Source organism: Brassica oleracea, chromosome C7 (genome assembly GCF_000695525.1).
Source record: "Brassica oleracea var. oleracea cultivar TO1000 chromosome C7, BOL, whole genome shotgun sequence".
NCBI lineage: Eukaryota > Viridiplantae > Streptophyta > Magnoliopsida > Brassicales > Brassicaceae > Brassica > Brassica oleracea.
The window spans coordinates 35,616,851-35,623,619 of record NC_027754.1 but is presented as its reverse complement, the minus strand read 5'-3'; positions in this window follow the sequence as shown (position 1 = coordinate 35,623,619).

Sequence of the window (6,769 nt, the reverse complement as noted above, 5' to 3'; positions counted from 1 at the left end):
GAGAGAGAGAGAGAGAGAGGATTAAGACGCCGAGGGGAGAGAGAACGGAGAGTCGCCGTGAGTCGACTTCATCGAGAGAGAACGGGAATCAGAGATGAGATTCGCAGAGACGAGAGCCGAAAAAAGAGAGTGACTTTCATTGGAAACCCTAGGATTTTTTATACATTGGGCCGCCCATGTCCATTTGGTTTAAGCCCATTGGATTTGGAGTTTATTGGGTTTCGACCAACTGGACAGCTTTATTTATTGGTCTAATTTGGTTAGTCCAAATGGGCTTGGACATCGGTAACCAATAGACAGTGTGTCCAATTGACATCTCTACTATAAATGGAGACAATCAAAACATCAATCCTTATTTGTTTTTAGCTCATGAATCTATGATCTCCTAACACCCTAAACTAAGCAAATCAACTACTCAGCTATAGCTACAGAGATTACAGAGAAAAATGATGAACGAAACATGATGAAATAGATTGCAAGAATAAGAATAGGGTTCAGGGTTCAGAATTCTTCTACAATCGTGAGAGATCCTTCTCCCTTTTACAATCGCTAGACAATCTTCTCTAAAAATCTTTGTGTAAGTAAAAGTAGTATATTCTTTTAAAAATAATAAGAAAATAAATTTTCCAGGTCTGTGGCGGTTGTAGGAGGAAAAATGGGGATCTCTATGTAAAATTTCGTGATATTGGAAACTTTCTTAAATATCTCTGCCGCCGGAGCATTCACTCGAGTACTCTGTGTTGGGGTCAAAAATGGTCACCACGGAATTAACGTTTGAATGTCGTAAAAATAAGCATGAACGTTTTTACGAAAAGTAATCTTTGTAAAGAAATCTTTACGAAGAACTTTGCGGTGAAATCTTGCACTGATCTCGGCTGATTCATGGAAATTAAACATCCATAGTCCAAGAACACGTTCATGGAACATCGGAAAATGATGCAAACAAGGTCGCCACGTAGCGACCGACCAGCGACCGATCCATAGCGGACCCGGTCGCTACGTAGCGACCAAACTGTTTTGGACATCGATCAACGGGTACGACCCAAATCCATACATTCTCGCCTGTTCCTCAATGCTAGCTCCCATGCACCGCAGCCATATCATTTCTCACTTCCATCGATTGGAGTTATCACTTAAAATTTACGATAAATATCGCGGAAAGTTTATTTTTATCGATAAAAATCGTGATAAATGTTTCGAATCGAAAGACGGCCCAAATAGGTCTAAAACGTGAGTAGAAACCCACTTACGATTTTTTAAAGAAAAGCCCGTTGATACTATGGCGGTTTATACTTAGTCCGCAAGAAATGATAAATGTCAAATTTCCGCAGATAAATTTTAAGTTTCTACGGATAATCATGAAGATCGAGAAAAATGGAATATCTCTATTTTCGAGTTATGACGGCTAAAGGGCAGAAAGGAAAAATCTCAAACTGACCTTGGAGGGAGTATATAAGGAGTCCTAGGCGAGAGGCACAAATGGAGAACTTTTTCAGAGCAAACTTAGCACTTAAAGCATTTAGGCAACTTTCTGTTTTTGTTATTCGAACTGCGACTCAATTAGGTCTTGCAGTCTTAGGGTTTTAGAACTAGGAATCTCGCCGACAGCTCTTACCTTGTTATAACGCTCAAACGCAGATTTGAAATAAGATATATTTTGCTCTCTTTACGATTCTTTATTTTTCTCATCTTTATTTCGTATTCTGATTGCTTGGCGTGTGGTTTAGCATATCCGGACCTCTGGGATTTTTCTAACTTTCCTTATTTAAACAGAAATCGACAGTGTGAATTTCGGTTCCCACACTATGTTTGGTTAAGATCATGCACTCGGGTTCTCTGCTAGGGTTCTCCGTGTGAAAATTTCCAATTTGTATCATTTTCTGCATACGCTCCTCTAAGTGCTTCGCTGCCTACTGCAAACCTGCAATGACTAAAAAAGACTAAGAGAACGTAATAAAGACTTGAAAAAGAATTAGAAAACATATATACAAGGTGTCAAAACACCACATATTAGGTCTCGAGTTAGACCGGTTCAAAATAGGACACAAAATGTGTATACATATAATTATTAATATAAATTATTAATTTATAATTTTAATGGGAATATATAATACATATGGTTTTTATAAAAAATATTATCTTATTATTTTATCGATTTATGTCTATTTTAAACCGGTCCAACTTGAAACCGGAGAAATTTAATTTATGATGTTTATTAATTTATCCAGTTTCTACTGTATGGCGAAAATCACTCAACTAAATCGATTTTCTAAATTATCATCAATTTATTCTGAACAGATCAAAGTAAATATTTTCTTGTGAAATAACTGTAATTTATTTTGAACAGTTTAAGGTAAATAATTACTTGCATTGACTTACATGGAATTAGGAAATAACTCATATTGCCCCATTTGCATTGACTTAGAAGAATTTTTTTTTCTATAGCACCATTTAAATGTTCTTCAGTTATTGTGCACCACAAAATCCACTACATGCCATATTATAGAGATTTTAGATAGAATAAAAACCTGTAGTGTACTGATTCGCAACACGCCAAATCTTTTTTTTTTTTTGTTATTTATGCTATTACAAAAATATTACATAAACCCGATAATTCTACATGTCTTATGACGATTCATCTTTGACTGCATGAGATCTATTCCTAACGATTCATGTTTGACTGCATGCGCATAATTGCTATGAATCGAAACTCATATTTTCTGATGTAGAAACGTTAACGATCAATTAGTCAAACCACTGGAATATGGGGAATTCCACACTACATGCCAAATCAGTTGTTTGGTTTTATTGTGCATAACTTAATTTCCTACATTCTTTGTATACGTTAATAAGAAGATTACGACTTCGTACAATACAAGTTTTAGACAGGCTTCCCAAAATTAATAGTTTTGGAATAATGGTTAAGGAGCACAATTAATGCTGTTTCTTAAACAGGTTTTTAGGGTATTTGTGATTTAAAGAAAAAGATAAAAGGTAATTAAAGGAAGAGCCGTCTTCTTGAGCATCTTTATCTCTAGAACCCATTAGGATCTCTTCATCTCTTGTTTATTAATAAATTTGTGTTAAAAACTTTAGTTAAGAAACACCTAAATTTTTGTCCTCTATTACAAGTTTCTTAAATAGGTTCTTAAAAAAGAACTTGAGAAAGAAGAAAGAACCAAAAAAGAAACATTTGATCTTGTGAATACACTTTCATTATTCATCAACCCAAGGGAATGAATTAACGATAGGAATCTCACGGTGATTATTATGATAATCATGAATCTGTTAAGACGTAAAGGCCTAAAATGTTGAACATTAATAATTAGAGCTCAACGTTTCAGCATCACTGGTCTTCCGCTTCAAGGAGAATTTGAATATATGGTTGACAACAGGGATCTGAAAAAAAAAGCTCAAATTTGTTAGATACGATATTCAAGGGGAGAAACAGAGCCGCATACAGAGCAAGTCTTCTTTGTTCACCCTAAAACCAAATAAGACACCAATAAAATCTAACTAAACATAAAAAGAAATGGAACAAGAAGAAATCATGACAGGATAATCACTCACATTGAACTTTGCTAGCTCAGGTGTTTGAATGAGGCTCGACATAGCTTCCAAGTACGCTTTACAGAGACTAACAAGGGAAGATATGTTAGTGCTTTTGCAAAATAGAAATAGCAGTGTCACAGAACCATATTTGCTAAGTTGATTAGAAATGAGATAAACCTGCCACTATCCTCTGATGGTGCAGGCTCCGATGAAGAGGGAAATGAGATAAACCTGCCAACATCCCGGCCGCACCGTATCTTTGACTCTCCTTCATCGTATCCACAGAAGCTCCTGCGCCTCCGCGGTGGTGATGACAGCCCCGAGAGACATGACGGAGAGGCAGACGATGGGGATGGAGATGGAATTGGGAATTAGAAAGATAAGCAATTGTACTAAAATGATATTCTCTAGCAGAAAGAAACAGACAACTTCCAAATTATAAATCACCAAACACGAAGCCCTTGCCTTTCCTGCACTCAATAAAACTATGAACTAACAATAGTTACAGTAATAGTATTCAATAGCACAGACCAAACCAAGAAGAAGAAACATACAACTTATTAAATTATCAAATATCAATCACCAGAGAAGAAGCCATTGCTTTTTTTTACACACAAGAAGACACCAAACTCACAACGAATTACAATAATAGTATCAATCATCAGACAAGATGCCATTGCCTTTTTAACACACAAGAAGACTCACAAACTAACAACGAGTTACAGTAATGAAACACACAAACCAACCCCTAGAAGGGGAACTGGGATTGATTTTACTAAAGATCGAAAGAATGGTGAAGGGTATGGTTCCAGGTGAAGATCGAAAGAGATAAGAAAAAAAAAGGGACTGACTTTGATGAGAAGGATGAGGAGAGCGGTCGATGGCTTGAAGCTCTCTAGCTGGCAAACATGTCCTCAATCTCGAGGTTCTGATTGTTCGATGGCGTCTCCGGTGATGTGACTCCCGAAACGATCAGACGGCGACGGGGAAGAGTCAGAAGACGGTGGCGGTTGCGGTTGATAAACCATCCAGGACTTCGCGTTGAGTCCCACGCCGAGGATGACGATCGTGAGGAAGCTCGTGATGTAGCAAGGAAGCTCCCGAGGAGGAGGAGGAGTCGTCGATGACCGTCGTCACTGATTTTGTTCTTCGCAAAGTGATTTTTGCCTTCCTCGTATTCTCCTTCCGAAACTCTATCATAGCTACACGTGGCATACAAGAGACCTTGCTTGTCTGGCCTAATTAAGATACGTCTTCAATGATAATTGCCTTTTTTACTTTTTTTTGAATTCCTAATTAAATTAAACCCTCCCCCTCATGTCGAACCCATATGTTGAAAAAAAAAAAAATCGAAGTCTTTCGTGCTTCGTCTCTTCGTCTCTTCCTCTCTTCTTCTCTATCTCTTCCTCTCTATCGCTTCTTCTTCTTCTTCGAGATTGATTCACGATCACGAAAGCCTAAACAGATTATCACATTCAGGTACTAGCAGAAAACTGTGTCGTTTGTTTTGTTGTTTAACCTCCAGTATCTCAAAAATGTTTTTACACAATCATGGGCGTATTGGTTAGGGATGGAGTAAGTGAATCACAGTTCAACCAAGTCTTGAACATTGTGGTGGATCAGATTATAAAGGTCGTGTTTCAAAGTTCCTTTGCCAGATCTGGCTTCTATCAAATTATGTTTCTAGTGAAAGTATTATATTGAACATTTTGCTTATTTAACACAATGCAGGCGTATCAACGTCTTGGTGAGACCGATGTGCCAAAGTTCACTGTCATTGTGGCTCAGAAAAGACACCACACCAAGTTGTCTCAAGCTAAGAGTCATGAAAATGTTCCTGCAGGTAAAGAGGATATGTGATATCCTAATCAAATGTTATAGTATAAAGGATGTCAAATCAGTTCTAAGTGATTCCAAAACAAAGGGAATACAAGACCATGCTTAATCTAAGTGCTATCAATTTGTGAGATGATTTTTTAACTAGAATACTACTAAAATGCAATAAAGCACAAATTTCCTTTTCTATGGAATAGAAGAACTCATGGGCTAAGGGAATTGACCTTGGTGTAGGGGATGGATTTAACCACCCCGCAAGGCCCAAGGAATAGAAGGCGTGACCCGGACCAAACAAAGCGAGGGCTCGGACAGTCGGCTCGAAAGACCAGCCTCTCGGCTTGCCTCTAGAGCACCTTTAGTCGACCATCGTCGACTAAAGCGCATTCGGCTCGGCGACTGCTCGGATGAATACGGGACTCTCGGCCTAATAGGAAAGCCCACGAAGACAACATAAGCTAGGTCAAGGACGACACATCAGGAGGACTATATAAGGGAAAGGGAAAGCAATGAGAAGGGGATCCGAAATCATTGATTAACACTTGGCGGCTAGATTAGGGTTTTCACCTTTGCTTCATCTCGCCGTTAGTTGTACTTTTCCGGTAGCTCATCGAGCCACCGGCTTCCTCTCTGTCGCATTCTCTTCATTTCTCTTGTAACCGACGGAACGTTTTCTCCGACCATAAATAAGACGTCTTTTTTAAACCCACATCTTCTTTATTACCGTTTTCCGATCAAACAATTAGCGCCCACCATGGGGCCCTAGCAAAGTAACGTCAGCACTATGGTCGTTAGCAACGACAGTTCTTCGTCAGGCGAGGAGCGCGAGGCTCTCGAGGTGACGCCGGCTCCAGAGGTGATACCTACGCCTACACCAGTAACTCCACTCCCCCCTCCTGCGTCTATTGAAACTATCTTGGCACGCCTCACCCTACAAGAAGCGGCGCAGAAGGCGGCAGTTGACCAAATCACGGCGATAGCAAAGATCCTTGATCCTATCGCTGCAAAGCGATAACCAAAGCACCGGTAACGACATCAACGCGCACACCGCAAACAAACTAGCCGCGTTGAAACAGTCGGTCCTCGACATCAATTCGAAGATCCACCAGGTGACGACGTCCGCACCCCAAATCGAGCATGTACTCGCGGAATCTCTTCGTACACCCTTCACGCAAAAGGTTACCGGCGTGTGGCTCCCGAAGATGGAGAAACTCCGTCTTCTAACCTTCAAAGGTCTCTCTGACCCTTCTACTCACGTCACGTCTTTCAACATAGCGATGCGACGCGCAAACCTGACCGACGAAGACAAAGACGCCGGCTTTTGCCAACTCTTCGTCGAAACCCTAGAAGGACCGGCCCTTACTTGGTTCACCGGCCTCAGAGA